We start from the raw sequence: 23,579 nt of genomic DNA, 5'->3' as shown, positions 1-23,579 counted from the left end.
CAGATACTGTGAGTGCACAAATTAATTGAAAGACAGACTGGGGGAGTGGGGGGATGTACAAGAAAATGGTTTGAAACTGCGATTCTCAGGATTTGTAGTTATTGGGCCTTATAGTGTGGCTGGGGTTGCTATGACTCTCATTCACAGACAGGTTAGGCTGTTAGACGTGCCAGGACGTTTTTTTTGTTGCCTGATGTAAAGTAGAGTTGTCTCAGTAAAGTGACCTTCTGAACACATATGTAGCGTGTGTCATGCAGCGCCTGAGGAGTGCTGCACAGAGCCAAGATAAGCCAGTTCCAATTATAGGGAAGTGGGCTGTACGGCTATATATATATATTACACTGGGATCGCAGGGTGACAAATAAAAGTTGATTACGCCTGACACCCTCGCCTTCTTTAAAAGTTATAAACCCTGAGAGGGTATGAAGGCACGTCAGAGCGTGTTATTCCTTGGCACGCAGGGGGCGGGGCCTGCCTGTGCGTGCGCGCTATGATCTGAAAGGCGCTGCCTGACCCGCGCCTGACCCTTGCAGTGATCTGACCGCAGCATTCACCGTCAGACAGCACGCTGATAGGCCGGCCTGAAATTAAAAACACGCAGCAGATGTCTCTACGTGCAGTGATGTGGCGGGAATTGCCCTGGGCTGGGTTAGATTGGGTCGGAGATCACATGTCCCTTTCCCGTCTTAAGAGCCCCCTGCTTGCACGGGAGCGCGCGCGCATCATCTTCTGCATCACGTTCTTTGGGTGTATTTTTTTAACTTATTTTTTTTTGCAGTTTTTATAGCGCGAATTTGACGGGAAGGAATTGCAGCCTTTGCATGAGTACCTGCTGCCTTACACAAGGACACGTTCATTTGTACGGGGCACCGGGAAATTAAGGGGCAGATTTACGAAGGCCTTGCGCCGCCGGTGCGTCATTTTTAACATGGGAAAAAGTGACGCACCGGCGGCGCAAGGCCTTCATAAATAAGGCCCTAAGTCATTTGCGCAGAATCACAGATTGTTGAGCCCGAGACTCGAACCTGGTCCCCCAGGGCCAAGGTCGGCAGCTCCAGCCACTACCCTACATCCTCTGGTGCAGTTACTTTAAGTATTAAAACCCAGATTCTAAAAAGACATAACGTTGTGCTGGCGTGCCCTGAATGTGCCATAGAGGTTATAATAATGAGTCCTCACAATATCCAATCGACTTTCATGCTGAGCCTGGCTCACATCAGATGGCTCAGCGTGTTGATATTAACTCTCACAGTAAGGGCAGTCCAGTTGTATTGGAGCACAGTTGGGGTAATCCAGGCACTAGTGGCTGGGGCAGAGTCAGTGGAATGCCAAGTAGGTGTGGCTGGTACTAAGCCAGTCGCAGGCCAAGATGACAGGCTGGCACACAGCCAAAGCATGCCAGCTCATACCTGCAGTTGAGAGCCAGCCACACAGTTACTGTTGGTTTTCATTTCTATAGCGCTCACTTACCACTGGTGTGATCTTGTGTCACATTGAATTAGTTGCAACCCTGACTGGGCAGGCCATGTACAGTTGGTTGGACGCAGATCATGTCCGCCTTATCTGAGATTTTGGTTAAGCCAAAGCTTGTTTGGCTGGAAGCGTGTTCAGTGGGCTGCGCTATGACCTCATGAAGTTCTGAGTAGTGCTCTGAGCCTGTACCTCAACATAATATTCAGCAGGGGGGTGGGGAGGGCGGTTGTGAAGAAATTCTCACTACCTAAATGGGTTGGCATTTAGCTGGAAGGTGGTCATGGGGGAGGCTCAGCCTGCAAAGCAACATATTCAGACTCGCTCTCAGTGACCTGGCATGTAACTGCCTTTACCCCAGCCCTATCGGCCTGTCGTGCAACTATCTTTGCTCCAATTTCACAGGCCTGCTATTTGACGGTCTCTGCCCCAGACCTTCCCGCCTGCCATGAATTGCTGTTTCTGACCATATTGACATGGAATGCACCAGCCTCAGCTATGGCCCAAGAGAGCTGGCATGTGACCTGCTCTGCCACAGCTCCCTGTCCTGGTAAGTGATAGAGACCTGGGCCTGGCCTGCCAACCAGGCATGCGACCTACTCCTCCTCAGGCCCACTGGCCACCTCCTTTAACTGACCTGGCATTTGACTGTCTCTAACCCAGTCTTCCAGCCTGCATTGTGACTGATTTTGCTACAGTCACAAAGACCCGATATTTGGCTGGCTTTGTTCCACCCTTGCAAACCAGATGTGAGACTGTCCCTGACCCAGTCCCAATCCTGACATGTACCGTGACTGTCTCGGCCCTGCCCATCTGACATGCAACTGACTCTATCCCAGCCGCACTAGCCTGTCATATGAGTGTATATGCCCCAGTCGGTGTGTATCACTTACAACGCAACTTTTACGTCGTAATGCTGTTACAACGCAGCTATTACAACGCAGGATCCATTACAACGCATGGCATTACAACGCATGGCATTACATCGCAGATGCTATTACAACGCATACCATTACATCGTAAGTATTGGTAAGTATATAATTTATTTTAATTTTATTTAATATTATATAAATGATTTAATTAATATTAATTATAAATAAAAATAAATAAAAATATTTATTTATGTTTTTAAATATTATAAATTAAATTTATTATTTTAAGTAATTTTTTAAATAAATATGAGTATAGGAGTATATGTATAGGTGTTTGGGGGTACAGGGTGTTTTTAGGTTTCAGGGCAGGGTTTGGGTTTTGGGGTACAGGGGTGTTTTTAGGTTTCAGGGCAGGGTTTGGGTTTTGGGGTACAGGGGTGTTTTTAAGTTTCAGGGCAGGGTTTGGGTTTTGGGGTACAGGGGTGTTTTTAGGTTTCAGGGCAGGGTTTGGGTTTTGGGGTACAGGGGTGTTTTTAGGTTTTAGGGCAGGGTTTGGGTTTTGGGATATAGGGGTGTTTTTAGGTTTCAGGGTAGGGTTTGGGTTTTGGGGTACAGGGGTGTTTTTAGGTTTCAGGGTAGGGTTTGGTTTTTGGGGTACAGGGGTGTTTTTAGGTTTCAGGGCAGGTTTTGGGTTTTGGGATACAGGGGTGTTTTTAGGTTTCAGGGCAGGTTTTGGGTTTTGGGGTACAAGGGTGTTTTTAGGTTTCAGGGTAGGGTTTGGGTTTTGGGGTACAGGGGTGTTTTTAGGTTTCAGAGCAGGGTTTGGGTTTTGGGGTACAGGGGTGTTTTTAGGTTTTAGGGCAGGGTTTGGGTTTTGGGGTACAGGGGTGTTTTTAGGTTTTAGGGCAGGGTTTGGCTTTAGGGATAATTAAATTATATTTACCATTTTAAAATTAATTGAAATATATTTAATAAATTAAATTAATTATTTTACATTAATTACATTTTTTAATTAAATTAATTAAATTAAATAATTTAATATTATTAATTTAATTTAATTTCATTATAAAAAATATGTACATTAAACTAATTACTTTTTTTAATTAAATTAAATTAATTACAATTTTTATTATATTTACATTTATTAAATAGATATTATTTTATTAAATTAAATTAATGACAATTTTTAAACGTTTTTTAATTAAATTATTTAAAAAAATTTAATTACAATAAACTAAATAACATTTTTAAAAAAAAGTCAACTTACCTATACTTACGATGTAATGCCATGCGTTGTAATAGCATCTGCGATGTAATGCCATGCATTGTAATGACATCCGTTGTAATGGATCCCGCGTTGTAAAATCTGCGTTGTAACGGAATGCGTTTTAATACAACGCGTTGTAATGACACCAATCCGCCCCAGTCTCAATTACTTTGCTTCCAAGTGGCTCTACTACAGCCCTGCAGACAGCCATAAGACTGACTCGTCCTCAGGCCTGCCAACCCAAGAGAGAGAGAGAAAGATAGGGAGGGAGAGAGAGAGAGACAGACAGACACACACACAGACAGTGAGAGAGAGAGAGAGAGAGAGAGAGAGAGAACAAGTCTCCTAATATGCTACTAGGGCTTTGTTGTGGTAAATAAGATAAGATCAAGCTACCAAATGTCCCGTCCATCCCTCTGTAATTGGGTTATTTCTTTGGAAGGGGGCACCCACTTAAAGACATATAATCTGCTTATTTCACAATACAGTCCAGTGAAAAACTCTGCCCTGGGTAGCAGTGGCACATGCAACAGACAATTCTTTAGAGAACTATGTGTTAAACAGTATTAGAACATTAGAATGTGGAGCCCTCCATTGAATACAATGTTTCCTGCAATAACAACCCGGAGTGCCACTTTCCTTGAGATGCTGGAAAAGTTACTCTTGGCCTTTCCTACAGTTCAAATATTTCCTGACAGGCATCTAGGGCAATGTCTCTCTCCAGCCGTCATTTTCACAGTGCCCCGTGCAGTCCGTTCTCAACAGAAACCAGCCCTGGCAGATTGCTGTTCAACCGGTCCTGGAGGCAGGGGGCTTTGGGGGGTGCCGGGTGCTAGTAAAAAGCACCACTCCCACTTTTGTTACTGGGGGGCGATAATGCAGTATTGCTGCAAAACTGGCCCCCACGGCCATAAAAGCTGCCCCCACCCCTTCCGGCCCACCGGGGAAACGCCCGGTGCCCGCTATGGCCAGTCCGGCCCTGGTTGCATAGCTGGTTTCATGAGGCAGCGGACAGGGTGAAGTCAGCCGGCTGTTGGAAAACAGTTTAATTCCATTGGTGCAAGTGGAGAGGAATGCTTCAGGCCTGACCTCCAACTGATCAAGCAGAAATTCTTCTTTCTTGATATGTTTCTTCCAGGTCCGGGAATGTTCTGAGGTGTTGGTGGCGAGTTGGCACTTTTTATCCAGTGTACTAGCTAGCGGCCGGATAGTTCCATAGGTGCAACCCTAGCAGAATACCCCCTATAAAACACAACCCTCTTTTTCAGTACTTCATTTATAACCTTACAAAAAATCTTCTCCTTGCCCCTCAAAATTGCACATCTCAAGTTCCCCACTCAGGCGATCTGAGTCCCCTCCCAAATCCAAGCCTATGAAAATGAAGAAACACAACCTCTTCCTCATCTGGAAACACATTGGACTCATGTTGTAGGCAAACATGAATGTCTGAATGACTCTGGATGAAGGGCATCTGAAAGGTAGTCACAGTAATCCTTTTGTGATGCTATGAACTTCTGTCCTTCCCAGATGGCTCATCTCTCCTAAGAGGTTAGTATTTGCATTACATCAGTCTTCTTGAATTTAGAAGTGGTTGTTTGGATCTATAGCAAACCAGCACTTCACACCTAAGTGGAATGCGTCCAGCAGAATTGATTTAGTTCTGCATGGCTTTTAGGCAATAGAAAGTATGTTTTCAATACAAGTTACTTCCCCACTACAGATATCAAAAATTTACTTTCACTATTGGATAACATTTTTGAATACATGTGAAAAATTAGTTTCTCTCATGTTTCTGCTGTCTACTCAACCTGAAGTTTAAAAATATTCTTTTATTCACAATAAAGCCTGCTTAGGTAAAAATTGAACTTTTCCTACTTGCTGACAAACTGCTTTTAGAACACTGTCATTATGAGGACATGATTTTCTAAAATATGTTGTGTTTTCTACTTTTATATGTTAAGCACACAGCCTTGTGGGCTGACAGGCCACACATATAGGTGAAGTGGCCAAGGTTTGAAAGTGTTTTGTTTTTTTACAAGACAGAACACTTTTTTATGGTGTGTTGCTGTAGTGGTTTAAAAACGTCAGCCATCCAGGTCACAATGGTGTTCTCTGGAACCATACCATTAAGTCATGTATGTGTTTCACTAAAAATACACAAGGCAGTCTACATATATTTAACTCACATGCTTCTGGCTGATTTCTTGAGTCAACTTACCATGACTTTTCTGGAAAGGTAAATATCCAGTATAGTGTAAAAAATGTACCATCAGTATTCAAGAGCTGTGCACATGCATTGTGAGTCTTAATGGTAATTTCATGTCCCCAAAGTCTGAGTACCAGCAACAAATCAGTCCATAAAAAGGGAAACAATATAGAGACCTCACAGAAAAAGCAACCATGCAACTATGTTTATAAGACTACACTATGTGATGATTTGTCATTGTTTCGGTTCTAAAAATTTTTTTTTAGTGAGTGTCGGAGTAAGTAAATGTGTGAGTGATCCACTACGTACATAGGTGAGTAGTGAATGAGGCGTGGAAAGGTTAGAAGGGGGTGAGTGGAAGCATGAGTACAAGAGAGAGAGATCTAAGAATGTCAGTAAGGAAAGAGGGAGTGAGAAGTGGCTTAGCATGGAGGGAGTGAGTTAGTAATTGCATACCCATGGGAGTGAGCATGATTGAGTGAGCAATTGAATGAGAGAATGAACAGGGGTAGACCATGAATGGAAGAATATTGAAAAGGAGTGAGGAGTCTATTAAAGGAATGAGTGTAAGTAAGCAAGTGAGGGATTGGTAGGGTGAATGATTAATTGAACAATTAAATGCATCCATGAATGCATGAGTGAGTGATAAATGAGAACATGTCAGTGAGTGCACGAGTGAATGAAACATGAAAGAGTTAATGTAAAGTGATGGAAGTAAGGAGTGGGTGAGGGAGAGTAAATGCCATATAAAAAGAAATAAGATATTCCCTCAATTGTGCCTACAATGTTTTCTTTTTGCCACATTTCAATGTTGGGCAGAATGTGCGTGCTGAATGTAGATTGGTTCATGACATGAACTTTTTTTTAATGTCGTCACTATGGTGAATTTATGGATAGTGCATATGTGTGGCCATTTCTGTGTGTCCTACCTGCAAACAAAAAACAAAATTGAACACCCGCAAACTCGTAGATTTGTGGGTATTTATGTACACCTTGTAGATAGTTTCCGCATCTAGAAATGCATGCAAACTTACTTTCATTAAGAGCAAGGGCAAGTGTTTTTCCGGGTCTGAACTGGATAGCAAACACCCTGATGTTAATAATGAATAGGATAAAAGGTCAGTCCTCATATTTTCCTCCACTTGAACTAAAAACAGATAAATGTGCGAATGTGTCACATTTCCATACGAAGGAATTTACATTATATGGCAGTTCTGAGCGCGTAAAAATATATATGTGGCTGTCTTAGTACATTTTAAATATGTTTTTGTATTACAGCTGATTACCAATGCATGCTTTATTAGTAATATTTACATGGTTTTGATAAAGTGTTTTTCAAACGAAACGAAAAAAAATACCCTAACACTGGTGTAGATTTTCAGACTACTCATGGATATTTAATCTTCTGAAAAGATGGAAATTTGGTCCAAAAGTTGAAGTAACGCTATGAGAGCAAATCTCGAATTTTGTGCCAATTGGGGTTTGCCAGCAACCACATGAACAGTCTGTACCAATTCCGCCCTCCATAAGAAATGCAGAGCAGAACTTGGAAGAGCAAAATTTAACAAAATATTTAATTCTTGGCCTAAAGTTCAGGCATTGGCCGCTTGAGGGCCGCTTGAGGGCACTAAACTCCATTTCATAGTTAAACAGAGCACAACTGCTCTGTAAATTTAATACATTGGAACATATTGATGAAATTAACTTATATCCTATTCAGCTTCCTTAGATCAAGGGTTTGATTAAAGGGGGAGGGTCTTTGTTGGAGTGCAGAGACAAATAAAGGAATTGGACCGTTTGAAATGTAGGTGTTTGGCCAGGCAGCGTCTGCATTTGTGGTGTTCCTGTTTTGCGATCACAATTGCGGCCGCAAAACACTCGCAGTTTACCACCCTTTTCAGAAGGGTGGTGAAGCACTGGCAAACGGTAAGGGGTCCCCAGGGGACTCCTTCCAATTCGTGAATGCATGCACAACTATTTTTTACGGGCAGGCAGTGGTCTCAGGGACTGAAAACTGGAAAGTTTCATTTTTATTTTTTAAAGCAGCCCAAGGAAAACGGGCTGCATAAAAAAACTGCTTTATTCAAAATCAGTCCCAGACATGGAGGTCTGCTGACCCCAGCAGGCCACCATCCCTGGGTGTGCCAGCCATTCCCAATGGGGTCCCAAATTGCAACAGCCTCATTAACATGGATGAGGCATGCAATTTGTAATGCTATTGGGAATCGCAAACTATGTCTCAGACACTGTTGTGCATTCCAATTAGTGAGTAGTAAATTGCGAATCTCAAATGCGACTCGCTATTAGCAGGTCGTACATCTGGCCCTATGTTCTACATTTCCCAGCCCCACCCCTAAGTGGTTCCTCCCAACCTTTACAAAGGCACTGTATCTACCTTCAACTTTCATAACTAACTCAATTCATTCCTATACTTATGTCCTGGGGCCATTTCTGTCGTGACATGGGGTATCAGCCGGTACTCTCTTAAGAAGCTGTACATGGGTCTTTCCAATGACCATTCTTCTGCGTGAGCAATCCGAATCACCTTGTTTAGGGTCGCATGAACCTCTCTACTTCTCCATTGGCCTGGGGCCACCTTGGTGTTACCTTTCGATGACGTGTGCCACAGGAACGCATGTAGTCAGCAAACTCTTGTCCGTGAAATAGAAGACCATTGTTGGTCTTCATCACTTTGAAGAATCCATGGGTTGCGATAATCTTCTCGATTTTGGTGATGATTTCAGCTGCAGTTTGGCTTCCAACAATCTCCACTTCAGGATATTTTGAATAGTCATCTATGACAACAAATGCATATCTCCCATCTGGGAGGTGCCCAAAGTCCATGCTCACATTCTCCCATTGTCACTGTCGGTTACCTTCAGTAATGACAGGGGGTGGTCGTTCGGGGTTCCCAGATGCTTGGCACCACTGACATGAGCCAATGGCTTGTTTGACCATCTTGTCCATGCTGAGGAACCACACCTTCACTCTTAGTCTGCTCTTCATCTTCATGCTACCCGGGTGTCCGCGAAGGGACAGCTGCACTGCTTGTGATGTGAGGCTTGATGGAACAACCAACCTGGGACAACTCAAGAGACAGCCGCTGATGTCTGTGGATATTTCCTACCACACATGTACTAGAGACTCCTAAACCTCCTTGGCTTGAGGTGTCCACTGTGTCAGGGTTGTGATAATAGGACGCCAGTCATTGGCTCTCAAGGCAGAGATTGCAAGCTGGTGGCATTCGTCTTTCGTGGTTGACTCGATTAGTGATTCTAACAATGGAGCCTAGCTTTTATTTGTTTTTTGTTGCATCAATACTGCCCCTTGCCCAAATGGCATCGACAGCGATGTTTGTGTGCAACGAGGGGTTGAAGTATGACAGAGTGTTTTCTGAGGAAAGCGATTTTTTAGTGTTCTTGAAGGCATGGTCCCGGTCTGCTCTACCTCTGCCCCGCGTTGTTGGACTTTGTGAGATCTCGGAGATGGTGTGTTAGACTCGTTAAATCCGGACTGAAGCTTCCGCAGAAGTTGACCATTCCCAGAAAATGTTGCATCTCGGATATGTTGTAGGGCGCTGGAGACTCCTGGATATGCACACGGTGTGCACACTGAAGCGACTTCTGAATGTTGCCTGCGCTGCAGCCTCGCTCTTCAACGGTAGCCAGGAACGGTCACCTCACACGCTGGCCCAGTTCAAATGCTGTACATACAGAACAGCTTAGACAACAAACAAAATGTAAAAAATAAATATACTGCACTGAGAGGTTCCACTCACAGAACAGGTATGATACGTCTGTTTCCTCTCCAAATGGGTCCAAAATTACACTGGAAGTGCCCGATTCAGAACTTGTGAAACACAGTCCCATTAATTCATCTTTGGCACCTGTAGGTTTGAAACAGCTCCTGCTTGTTGCCAAATCACTGTAGTAACGATATACGCACAACAGTGTAGTTCCAAGATGTTTATTGCACCAATCTCCACACAAGGATGTCCAATAGCTCCTCGCAGTTCTGCACCGTCTCTCCCACTCGCTCCATATTCCATATATCTCATGTATATCAGAACGCTTATAACATTCTACAATACTACAAATTCTACACCCCCAAGGTTCAATTTAAAGGAGAACAAGTATGTGCATACCCACCACTACAGCCAGCAGCAAGGAGATGGGTCTATAATTACTAAAGATCTTGGGGTCTAAAGAAGGCGTCTTGAGCTAAGGAACCACCTTAGCCAGCTTCGATGCGGCTGGCACAGTGTCGGACAACATGAAAGGTTAAATACTTTGTTAATCAACAGGCTAATCACCCCAACTGCCAAAGCTAACATTGCAGAAGGACAGATGTGCAATTCAAGATTGCAGCAGCAGATTGCTCAAGAGAAATCACCCTGAACTGAGAGAGATTACCGTCATTATCAGCCGGCTTCACCAATGAAGGTTCTTCCATTGAGGTAGAAAGATTTCTTTCAATGTCATTGATCTTAGCTTCCAAAAAACCTTCAAGCCCATTGCACAATTCCTGAGAGGGGGCAATCACCCTATTGCAAGGAAGGATTTTGCAATCTGAAAGATTTCTCAAGAATTATTGGATGCATCACTGATAATATCTTCAAAATAGGAAATCTGTGCCTGATTGACAGAAGCATGATAAAATCTCAAAGAATTTTTATGCAGTCCAATGAATAATCCTTATGCCAATTCCTCTCTATTTTTTTGCATGCTGTCATTTCAGCAGCCAGGGAGGTGGAAATCCATTGGGCAGAGGCCCCTCCCCACCTCTCCTTCTTCCACTAAAAGGGGCTAAAGCTTCAGCGGCCCCACGTAGCCAGTACTCTCTAAGAGTGCATGTTCAAAAGTAAAAAAAAATAGTACCTTCATGAGCCTGTGCCCCGTGGAAGGACACTGGCCACAGGAAGCTGTACTTGGTCCATGCTCCAGCACAGGGGTGAAGACTCAAACCTCAGGAGGTAGCTGAAGGCGAGGATGAGGCCTTGACCAATAGGAATCAAGGAAATGAGAGCGACATGGGAGCCAAAAACGGTAAGTAAATGTAGGTAATGGGTGGTGTAACGGGGATGGCAGGACGAACTGCGAACCTTGTGCTTGGTGGGAGTCTGCTCCCCTGTTACCTGCTATGTTTCCCTCTCAACAGCGGGCGGACCCCAGTTGGAATGACGAGCAGTTACATCATTGGCCCAGTACGGACGAGGACGGCGATCCCTTTAAGAGACAACAGTGGGAGGGCGTGGCTCCGCCCCTCGACGACCCGGAAGGAAGGTCAAAAGAGAGCCCAGCCAGAGAGTGGACGGACAACTACCCGGAAGAGGAAGAAGCCGGAGGACTGGAGCAGCAGATTGCCAGCCGAAAGCGAGAGGGAGAAGACCGACGAAGCGACGAGAAGTCCGGACCAGAGATGCAGCCCGGAGGCCAACGGTCCCACGATTCGCCCTGCCACGCACCCACGGGAGGGGCGTGGCTTCAACAGGTACGGGGACGTATAGCGGGTTGGGTGGCTCAAAGGGTCCAACCTACGGACCGAGAGTGAGAGTGAGCACCAGTGGCCGTATACTTCCCTGCACACCTACCCTCCCTCACGAGCACTGTCTGGCATGGAGTGTAAATAGTTCCCCCCTCACTGGTGTCCCTCACCCCGGCCCCGTCCCGAGAGTACAAGCGACGGACTGACGAGTTCTCTCTTTTCTCTTGCTTACATGTCCCGATGTGAGAGAAGACGAGACGAAGACCGTCCGAGGTGTCCCGAGAAGCATCCTGGAGACCCCGAGGAAACCCCCTTTTGACTCTGCCGCATTTGCTCGTGAAAGACTAACGAGTCGCCAGAGACGTAGCTACATTAAAATAAAACCTTCTTTACGTTCCCTCATAAAAGATTCCGTATCTTCATTGTCAGCATCCCCCTGGGATCAAGTAGAGGCCCCCGAGCCGAGCATAGCCGACGCCCCCCTGGGACACGTGTCAGAAGTGGGATCAGCAACATCCCCCATCTGTAGTGACAAGATGGACACCCTCATAGAGCACATAATAAAAGGACAAAAAAATCCAGAGTGGCATACACCAGCGTGAAATATCTGGGGTACGTCTTGGGGGACGGGGCTATTTCCCCACAACATGAGAAAGTGAAGGCCATAGAGAACGTCCCTTTTCCCTCAACCAAAAGAGAATTGAGAGCCTTCCTCGGACTCATCGGCTATTACCGACGATTCATAGACCGATTCGCAGAGAAGGCTGCCCCCTTGACTGACCTACTAGGCAAAGAGAAAAAAACCTGAGAGATCACCAACCCTTCCCCTGAAGCCCTCTCGGCTATTCAACATCTAAAGAAGTGTATGACTTCGGCCCCCGTCCTCATGTCCCCTGATTTTGAGAAACCCTTTATCCTTGCCACCGACGCCTCGGGGGTGGGTATAGGGGCGGTTTTATCCCAGACAGGGGTGGATGGGCTGGAACACCCGGTGCTATACATTAGCCGCAAATTATTTCCCCGAGAGTGTAGATATTCCACCGGCGAGAGGGAGGGATTAGCAATAAAGTGGGCCATAGAAAAGCAAAATTATTACTTGGAAGGGAGACCATTCATCCTACATACCGATCACGCCCCATTGCAGTGGATGCATCGGAACAGCAGTAAGGACGCTAGGGTGTTGAGGTGGATCCTTTCCCTGCATCCTTACTCCTTTACGGTACTGCATCGCAGAGGCAAAGAAAACGGTAATGCTGATTACTTGTCTTGTGTGCCTCCTCTCCCCGAACGGGAGAAGCCAGGGGGGGAGGTGTGTAACGGGGATGGCAGGACGATCTGCAAACCTTGTGCTTGGTGGGAGTCTGCTCCCCTGTTACCTGCTACGTTTCCCTCTCAACAGCGGCCGGACCCCAGTTGGAATGACGAGCAGTTACATCATTGGCCCAGTACGGACGAGGACCGCGATCCCTTTAAGAGACAACAGTGGGAGGGCGTGGCTCCGCCCCTCGACGACCCGGAAGGAAGGTCAAAAGAGAGCCCAGCCAGAGAGTGGACGGACAACTACCCGGAAGAGGAAGAAGCCGGAGGACTGGAGCAGCAGATTGCCAGCCGAAAGCGAGAGAGAGAAGACCGACGAAGCGACGAGAAGTCCGGACCAGAGACGCAGCCCGGAGGCCAACGGTCCCACGATTCGCCCTGCCACGCACCCACGGGAGGGGCGTGGCTTCAACAGGTACGGGGACGTGTAGCGGGTTGGGTGGCTCAGAGGGTCCAACCTACGGACCGAGAGCGAGAGTGAGCACCAGTGGCCGTATACTTCCCTGCACACCTACCCTCCCTCACGAGCACTGTCAGGCACGGAGTGTAAATAGTTCCCCCCTCACTGGTGTCCCTCACCCCCGGCCCCGTCCCGAGAGTACAAGCGACGGACTGACGAGTTCGCTCTTTTCTCTTGCTTACATGTCCCGATGTGAGAGAAGACGAGACGAAGACCGTCCGAGGTGTCCCGAGAAGCATCCTGAAGACCCCGAGGAAACCCCCATTTGACTCTGCCGCATTTGCTCGTGAAAGACTAACGAGTCGCCAGAGACGTAGCTACATTAAAATAAAACCTTCTTTACGTTCCCTCATAAAAGATTCCGTATCTTCATTGTCAGCATCCCCCTGGGATCAAGTAGAGGCCCCCGAGCCGAGCATAGCCGACGCCCCCCTGGGACAGGTGGGTTCTAAGCCCCTTTTTAGATTATTTTTTTCATTACAATAGATTTTTTAAGCACAACACAAGCACTGTGCAGGCGAAACCTAAAAATGTCAAGCAATGGAAGAGCTAATAGGTCTGGCATCGCATTTCAACCTTTTTGCTTTATCATTGTTTGTTTTATTTTAACATATTTTAGCAAATCTTTATTGTTAGTGGAGAAGCTAGGCCCTCACCAATCTTTAGAAAAATGTATGTATTTTTGTTGTCTCAAAAACACACATTACCATAGTCATCCATTGCAAAGAACAGAACTGCCTTGTGTGTGGATGTTCTCCTTGTGAAAGAGGAGAATACCGCCACTCACAGTTAAATTAGCCATTGGTTGAAATGGGCAGACTCACTGCCTCATGCTGTACATTGTAGTCTGTGGGCTAAAAATGTGAATGACAGGACAGCAGACCAAATGATGAATGGATGAGTGAAGAGAACTGCCTGAAAATAACTATATGTAAGTATAATTAAGTATATAGTAATAGGTGTATATATATATATATCAAAAAACAGTTTATGTTGAAACTGCATATTAGTAGCATGTTTCTCTTGCATGTGCAAGCTGATGTGCATGTCCATGATGGTTGGCTTGATAGATCAGAAAACATGAATTACCTTGCTCAGACAAAAAAAAATGTTCTTGTAACATTGGAATGCCTTCTCTTCCTTTCTCATGAGCTTAGTCTTCTGCACCAGCTGTACTCCATTTTTTACACGGTCATTTGAGTGACATTGAAAGCCAGTGTGTAAAATGCTATATCTTTGTTCTTTCTTTTACTTTGGGCACACATTCTGTTCCAAGGTTTAGGGGGGACCCTCTGTCAGACAGATTCTGTGTTTGACAGATCTTTTTTTTTTTTTTTTTTTCAAAAACCTTTATTGAAAGACACGTAGAAATACAAGCGCAGGCCTACAACCACAAGGGCCGGCCGCAAAAGCAGGAGATTCAAAAAAGCAACATCAATGCGTACAATAGAATGAATACAGGATAGACGTGAAATAAAGACGGTAAACAGTCAGCGCCAGGATAAGAAAGGTTTCATTTTACATTTTACAGAGGAGGCAGCAACCATATCTACCGGGGCGTCATGCAACATATACAGAAAAAGAGGGGGGGGGGGGCGGGAGGGAGACAGCCCCCCACGCAATCAATTAACCCTAGTAGGGCGAAGCCCAAAGACATCCCACGCCCATCAGAGGTTCAAGAATAAAGGACAAATTACAGCAAACAAATAAAGTGGACGCCACATGTACAGCCCTCCCGCCCCGAAAAAGGAGAAAGTGCAGACACGTACGAAACAAAGGAGTTAAAACAAAGGGACATAGCCCACCCCCTGAAAAAGGCAAAAAGGGACCATAGAATAAAACAAACTAAAATAACAAACACCCCTCCCACCCTACATCACTGTAATGGCTACGGCCTACCCCACTAAACAGCGTGCCTGTCGCCCAGAGTCACCCGAAATATAGAAGAAAGAGAAAGGGAGTAATAACAAAGAAAGAGAAAGGAGAAAGAGAGAGAAGAAGAGGAAAAAGAAGGAAGGGAGAGGAGAGGAGCCAGCAATCGAAACATAGAACACTACCCCATCCGCAACAACGGATCACTAATCGAGGTCGAAAAGGACATTGAGAAAAGCCCACACAAGGATGGAAACAAGAACTAACCAAAATAACGAGGCCTGGAGATGCCATTTAAAAGGGTCCCACAGGTACTCAGGCACAATCACCCCTGTCCACTTTTATGAAGAGTCGAGCTTCCAGACCCCGCCACGGCCGAAAAGCAGCATGATACAGTGGGTCCATACCAGTCAAGGAAAGCCAGTGGGATCTCCGCAAAACACCGTCCCGGCCAACAAGAAGCAACCAGGAGAACTCGGCAGCAGTCAGAATACAAAAGTACCTCAACGATCCACGTGGCCAAGCACAATATCTGGGCTGTCCAGCACGAAGCAAAGAAATCAGGATGTAGGAAACACTGCAGCATCGGCACCGGGTCCACTTGATCCCATAGAATCAAACACCCAGCCGGAGATCCCAGCACAGCAGCCGGAGAAGTTTCAACCATTACAATTCGGGGAGACGACACCGCGTCACAAAATGGCGGAGCAACCATGGCGGCGATCCGCGACTCCAAGTCTCGGCATTTCAAGGACAGGTCGATCCGCAGAGCAGCCAGGGCAGACAAGACAGCACTCCGAGTAGGCGCCGTACGAATCAAACGAGGGCTGGAGAGAGCAAATGCAGCAACTTCCCTGTCTCCAGGAGAAAGACACTCCGAGGGGCCATGCGCCATCTTAAGCACAGCGCCCGCCGCCATCGACGCGGGCGCCTCCAAGTCCACCAGGAGCACCGGCGGCCCCAGGGCACACAGCCGATCCGCGGCGGATGGCGCTCGGCGGAGAAAGGAGAGTCACCAGAAGAACGGGCGTGCTCCCCACAACACTCGGGGGGAGCCCAGCACCGGACCCCGGGCGGGACTAGCAACAGGAGCGGGCTTCCCACTGGAGGGGTGCCGGACAGCGCGGCTTCTCTTCTTCGGGCCGGCTGGTAATCGGGCATACGGGGTGGCCCACCAGCGGGGGTGGGTCCGCTCCGGGGTTTCCGGCCCGTGGCTCTCAGGCTCCCACCATCGGGTCTCTCCACCGGTTCCGGACCGCCGGCACTCCGAACATCTCCGGGCAGGCACAGCACTCGAGGCCCCGGCGTCAGGGCCGGGAAGGCCAGCAAGGCGACAAGGGCAGAACGCCGAAATGACTGCACGCCAGAGCCCCGGAAAAGGATGGTAAGTGAAGGCTCTTCCTTGGTGACCAAATTCGGAACACCCCGAACAGGATGAAATACAGGATAGGTGGCGGGGAGGAAGGGATCACGGAGCGAGGCGGTTATGCGACTGTTCCGATCGCCATCTTGGCTCCTCCCCCTGTTTGACAGATCTTAATTTGTTATTTATGTTACTAACTTTCTGAGATTTCCATTGGCATGTGTGCAGATTTTCTTGAACATATGTGAGCTTTCAAATGTAAGCTGATTGCCATAAAAAGAGGGATCACAAATGAAGAATGGCTGACCCAGTAAGCCTACCCAACTGCACTCCAACTTCCCCCCTTATTAAACTGCATTGTTATTATCACTTTCAGTGCTCTGGAGTAGCCAAAAGGCTACAACTAGTGCTTTACCAAAGTCCTAAATAAATACAGACATATAATCATTAGATTTCTTCCTGTTTATCAATGGACTGCTGCCACATCACCTGTGTAGCAGCACATTTGCAAGTTGTTTATGATTTAGAGAAATAAAAAATGTTAAATACGTATGTCTTGACCCATGACCCAAATGACACTATGAGGGGAAAGGGAAAACCCTGGCTAGGGTTCTTAGTTCAAGAGTCAGTCATGGATGGCTATTCTAGCAATCAGAAAATCAAAACTCACATACATATCTTTTTCATACATATATGAACATGGGGGAAGATTTACAACTTCTGGCGCATCTCTTCAAATCAGCAGGGATGCGCCAGAACAGATGCGATACGTAATCCCCCCTTGCGCCACCTCGAATGTGTCGCATTTACAATGCGGCGGACCATGGTGCAAGGGGGGCAGATGCGTTACACATCTTGTGGCGTACTGGCGGCGCATTGCTGGAGTTGCAGCGCAAGCACGATGCAACTCCTGCAATGCACAGGGGCCGCCCATACAGAACGTGGTGCGTCACTCCTTACGCCTGCTTCAAGCAGGCGTAAGGATTTGACGCAGTAGCGTCGTAAAACTGACTCAGTGAAATCTTGCAGATTTCACTGCGTCAGTTTTATGGGGCTTTCCTGTGAGGGAACGCCCACCCTGCGACAGAACGCCCACATGAAACCTGACGCAGGTTTCATGTGATGCAGGGCTTTACAACGTGACGCACCTGCCTAGATTCGTCACGTTGTAAATAAGTTGCAACGTGGTGCATGGTTTACGCCACTGCTGCGTCACAAAAGTGACGCAACTGCGGCATAAAAGTGTTGCAAGGGGCTTATAAATCTGCCCCTATGTATGTACATTTTTTCCCATATGGCACAGGGTCAGACTGATTTGCATATAGCCATGTCTGAACTGGGGTGGCTGAGTGAACTAAAGAATGGTGATGGATTAAACCCAGATCAGTTGACTGGGGGTGAGTGTTTGATTTGTTCAAACGCTCCGTCCATCATCCCCTTTTGTATCGCTTTGTACATTTGATCAGGACATCTTACCTGTCAAAGACTCACAGGTCATTGTGCATGAAATCAAGGACACTGAACGCTACACATAGACCCACACCAATATTGTTTTTTTAGATATATATTTTATTAATTAATAACGCCTCGTGGAAGTTCTTCATGATATCTGTAACATCATCTGATGTATCATTATACCAAGAGACATTTGATAAATCGTATCCATTAGTAAACAAAATGAATTAAAGAATAAGAATGATGACATTATATGTGTCATTGATTAGATTCCAAAACCTTTCAATGGTTGATTTTATCCGAAAACATTATGTCCCTATACTAATGGGCCCTTCGTTAGACAGCTTTTTCAATTCCTTCGTCAAGTCTGCTCTCAATGCTAGGAAACTGTTCTAACTTTGTGCACCTTGGGAATACATTTTTGCCAGAGGATCATTTTATGTGTAAATCTTTATAACAATCCAGGCTTGTATGCTAATACTTCCAGAAATTTCTCTTCTCACCCTGTTTATGGTAAAGATCAACAGGAATGTGACAACGTTCTAAAACAATTTCTGAGCACCAGCAAGAAGAGTGGTTTAGCCATAAAGCAAGAGAAATGGAAGATTGGCACCTCCAGTGTAGACTACATAAGCCATCATATTGATGGCAACCAGTGCTTAATTTGAAAAAATATATAAGTGCCAGGCCCCTTGTTGGACAGGCCCCACGAAGGGCTCGCTCCCTCCCCGCATGACAGGGCCACGACACCGGCTCTCCGGGGGCTACCCGAAGAATCAACCCGCAACCCGTCCCCTCCGGGACGCCTGCTCCCGGATGTCTCTGTGTCACGGGCCCGGGCCCCCGTCAGCCCCATTGCCGGCCCAGCCGCCATCTTGGACACTGCACCACGCGGCCGCGTGGCCTCAGCTCGACCCCAACCCTGGGCCTGGCCAGGCCCCGCCATCCCGGCACCACCATCCACCCAGGAGGTGAACGGACCACTTGGCAGGCTAATGGGAGAAAGAAGTGTCGATGGCTCTCCCCCGCCAGGTGCCGATCGCCCCCAGCCTCCCCGGGTGCTGGCTCCACCCCCCTGCTGGGTGTCTGGACTCCCTCATCCCGGACCTCCCGACCTCCCAGTGCGAGGGTCCGGACATCAAAGGGCGCCAGACCTATAACTGAGGCAGCCCCAGAGCAGGAAGGCAGTTGTATCCTGGAGTCGAGAGACACCGAGAAGAACTCATCCTTGACGGACTGCTGGCGCTGCCGCAGCCCTGCCTTGTGAACTATCGTCCTGCCTGCTGGCGCTGCCGCGGCCTTCTGCAACCTTCATCCTCGTGGGACCTGCTGGCGCTGCTGCGGCCCGTTGTAACCGTCATCCTCGTTGGGACCTGCTGGCGCTGCCGCGGCCCGTTGTAACTGTCATCCTCGTTGGGACCTGCTGGCGCTGCCGCGGCCCGTTGCCATCTACGACCTCTTCGGGACCTGCTGGCGCTGCCGCGGTCCGACCCGTCCGAACACCGAGCTCGAGGATTGTGAGCTACCGCCGTTTCACCTCAGTACCAGTAGGTACCAAGACTGTCCCGCTACCCCCTTTCCCTACTAGAGACTAGAATTGAGAGGATCATCGTGTCCTGATCTCCTTGTATCGTACTACCCTACTTCAAGACCTGCCTATAAAAGGTGTGAATCTGATCTTCGTGTGGTGTCCATCTGTGGGGGGGAAGTTACTTGTCTGTACGATCGCTGGAGACGGCCCTCACCGGAGGCCTCTCCCCTTGTGCTCGGCCGACCCTCCAGGTCCCCGTCTAACATTGGTGGCCAGCGGCGCGATCCGAACCAACGCGTAACCGTACAGAGAGTAACTCACCCTACGACTAATCCACAATGACGACCAGAGAGAGCGGATCTGCAGAGACATTCCAGATGGAAAAACTGGAAGAGTACAACCACCGAGAGCTAAAACAATTTTGCATAGAACTAGGCATTGCCACCACCGGTCTGAGCACGAAAGAGGACTTCAAACACGCCCTAGAATCCTGGGCAGAGACAAATATCGCCGGACCCCGGGACCCCGAAGCCCCGGAGACAAACACCACTCTGACGGAAGAAAGGAGAACGGATCTCTCCCGGGAAGAGATCCGAGAACGAGAGAAAAATAGACTACACGAGTTAGAGTTGGCACGGCTCAAATTAGACGGAGAATTGAAACTGGCAGAACAAAAGATGAACTTAGAACACTTACGGCTCCAAGAAGAGCGAGAGGAAAAGCAGAGACAGAGAGAACTCGAAGAAAAAAGTCTGGCATACGAACACGAGTGCAAGCTGGCGGAGATAGAAATGCGCAAACAGAACAAAGACCTAGGGGTGCCCGAGCAACCGCGCCCCCCAGGGACTACCGAACAGAAGGTCCACATCCCCAAAGATGTGGTCCGTGAATATTATCGGAACGACGACATACAGCAGTGGTTCAAGGCCTACGAGATCGCCATGACTGCCCACCGGATCGCTCGAAGTGACTGGGGAGCCGGTCTATGGGGGAGATTCGTCAATGAAGGCCGGGATGCCCTGCTGCAGCTTCCGGACCATCAAATGACGTCCTATGACCACATGAAGGCCGCCCTCCTCAGTCGATATGGGCTGACGCCCGAGATGTATCGCCAGAGGTTCCGCAACTGCACCGGGATCCCGGGTACAACCTGGATAGAATATGTGAACTATTTCAGCCGAGCCTTCGAGGGATGGATCAAGGGTAGCAATGTAACAACCTACGAGCAGCTCTTCAACCTCATTGTGTGGGAGCACCTCTCCAACAACTGCTTCGTCGAGCTCAGGCAGCACCTCCTCGACAGCAAATTGACTGACCCACGGCAGCTCGCCGCCGAGGCTGACCGATGGGAGAGCACCCGAGTGACCCGGAGTGGGCCAAACGAGCAGAACAGAACCAACCAAGGTCATCATCGTCCCCGAGGAGGAGGAGGAGGACAGGGCCGGGGCAGAGACGCCGTCCTGGCCGCTCCCGCAAACAACACCCCGCCCCCGGCCGGCCGGGGCAACCCCCCGATGCGCCCGGGGTTCCGAGCCAACGTTACGTGTCACCGATGCCAACGAGTCGGCCACTATGCCAGTGACCCGACCTGCCCAAAGAACCAGACCCCCGGGCCCCGCCAGATGGCTGCCGCCGCCCTAGGGGAAGAGCAAGTCTCCGAAGAGCCTGACGAGTACGAGCAGGAGCAGCCCGAGTGGGAACCCGCCGCCATGACCCTGGCCTGCCTAGGGGGAAGAGACCTGATCCCGCGGGCTCCCCTACCAGCCAACACCAGGAAATACAGTCAGTGGGTGAACATAAATGGGCGTAAGGCCGAAGCCCTGCGTGACACAGGGGCCAGTGTGACGGCCGTCCGTTGTCACCTGGTGACCCCAGAACAAATCCTGCCAAACGTTCTTTGCCCCGTCCGATCGGCCGACAATTCGGAGAGCCTGTGTCGGATGGCCTGCGTCCCCTTCGAATGGGGAGGAGTGTCCGGTATGCTAAAAGTGACTGTCCGCGACGATGCCCCCGTGGACTGCGTCCTGGGGAACGATCTCGAGAGTTCCCCGTGGGCAGCCGTTGAAAGAAGAGAGCACCTGGGGATGTTGGGCCTCCCGGGCTGGGCGTGTGTAACAACCCGGTCCATGGCCGCCGACACCATCCCTGGATCTGAAGAACCCGAATGGCCAGCACCGCCTCCCCCGATCGCTCCAGAGGGAAACTCCATCCCTACCGACCCCTCACGGAACTCACATCCAAGACCAACCCAAGAACAGTCAACTGGACTCCCGACTGTCAAGCGGCCTTCGAGAGGCTGAAGGCCGCCATGTGCACCGCTCCTGTGCTCCAGGCCCCCGACTACAGCCGTGAGTTCATCGTCCAGACTGATGCATCAGACCATGGCATCGGGGCCGTCCTCTCCCAACTGAACCCCGAGGGAGTCGACCAACCAGTGGCCTTCATCAGCAGACGCCTACTGCCCCGAGAACAGCGCTGGAGCACCATTGAGCGAGAGGCCTTCGCAGTAGTATGGGCCCTCAAGAAGCTCCGGCCTTACCTCTTAGGAACCCACTTCCGGGTACAAACAGATCATCGGCCCCTGCAATGGCTAATGCAAATGCGGGGGGAGAACCCCAAACTATTGCGATGGTCCATCTCCCTGCAGGGGATGGACTTCACTGTGGAGCATCGCCCTGGCCAAGACCACGCCAACGCGGATGGCCTGTCCCGCTTTTTCCGCCTCGACGAGGAGAGTCCCCAAGAGGATGGGTGACTCTCCCCGCCTTCAGCTGGGGGGGACGCATGTTGGACAGGCCCCACAAAGGGCTCGCTCCCTCCCCGCATGACAGGGCCCAGACACCGGCTCTCCGGGGGCTACCCGCAGAAGCAACCCGCAACCCGTCCCCTCCGGGACGCCTGCTCCCGGATGTCTCTGTGTCACGGGCCCGGGCCCCCGTCAGCCCCATTGCCGGCCCAGCCGCCATCTTGGACACTGCACCACGCGGCCGCGTGGCCTCAGCTCGACCCCAACCCTGGGCCTGGCCAGGCCCCGCCATCCCGGCACCACCATCCACCCAGGAGGTGAACGGACCACTTGGCAGGCTAATGGGAGAAAGAAGTGTCGATGGCTCTCCCCGCCAGGTGCCGATCGCCCCCAGCCTCCCCGGGTGAACCAAGAGAAAGGAAGCACCTTGTCTGTAGAACATAGAACAGGTGCATTCACTTAGCAGCCCAGCTGGGGTGCTTAGTTGCGCTCCCACTCCCAACACTAAATTCTGGTCACTCTTCCAGCCCATTCCAGAGGAAGGGATAGTCAAAATTATCTCCACCTCTAAACCCTCATCTCACACCCTAGACCCCCTCCCGGCTCAACTCACCAAACAATTGAAACTCTCCCTTGCTCCACTCTGGTGTAGGATTATAAACAGCTCCCTAAAAACCGGAATCGTTCCAGATTGTCTGAAAGTGGGTCAAGTCACCCCGCTGCTGAAAAAAACAGGCCTGGACATAAATGACCTAAACAACTTCAGACCCATCTCCAACCTTCCTCAACTTTCCAAAATCCAGTAAAGATGTGTACTCCAACAATTAACTTAATACCTGGACAATACCAATCTCCTTGGGTCCCTTCAGTCGGGTTTCAGGAAAGGATCCTGCACTGAAACCGCAATCCTCAACATAATTGATGATATTCACAAATCACTGGACTCAGACCAATGCTGCCTCCTTATTCTCCTAGACCTATCGGCAGCATTCGACACAGTTGGCCGCAAACTTCTCCTCAAAGCTCTCGAAGAAAGGGCTGGTTTAAACGAGGTGGTCCTCAAATGGTTCTCCTCATTCCTACTCAACTGCTTCCAGAGAAACAAAATCATATGCTTTGAATCCGACCTTCAACCAGTCTTGAGGGGACTCCCCCAAGGATCAGTGCTCTCCCCTCTACTCTTCAACATTTACATGGAACCCCTCGCCGCCCTACTCAGAAAAGCTAACATCCCTTTTTTACCTATATGCTGATGACACCCAAATCTACGTGGAAATCTCCTCTGCAAAAGGCATCCAAAGACTCAATGAAACACTAAGAGAAGCGCAACGTTGGCTGTCAAGCAACCACTTAAAACTGAACCCGGACAAAGCCGAACTACTCCTCATCTCGAACAAAGAAGAGAGGTTGAGTGGCTAAAAGAGATCGATGCGCTCAAAGGGAACCTCACCCTGGCTGATTCTGTTAAATCATTAGGCCTCACGCTAGACCCAAAACTGGACATGACCAAACACATTAAGATTTCGGCTAAGAGCA

This window comes from Lissotriton helveticus, chromosome 2_1 (genome assembly GCF_964261635.1).
Source record: "Lissotriton helveticus chromosome 2_1, aLisHel1.1, whole genome shotgun sequence".
In the NCBI taxonomy this organism is placed as follows: Eukaryota; Metazoa; Chordata; class Amphibia; order Caudata; family Salamandridae; genus Lissotriton; species Lissotriton helveticus.
Note: the sequence above shows the minus strand (reverse complement) of the source record.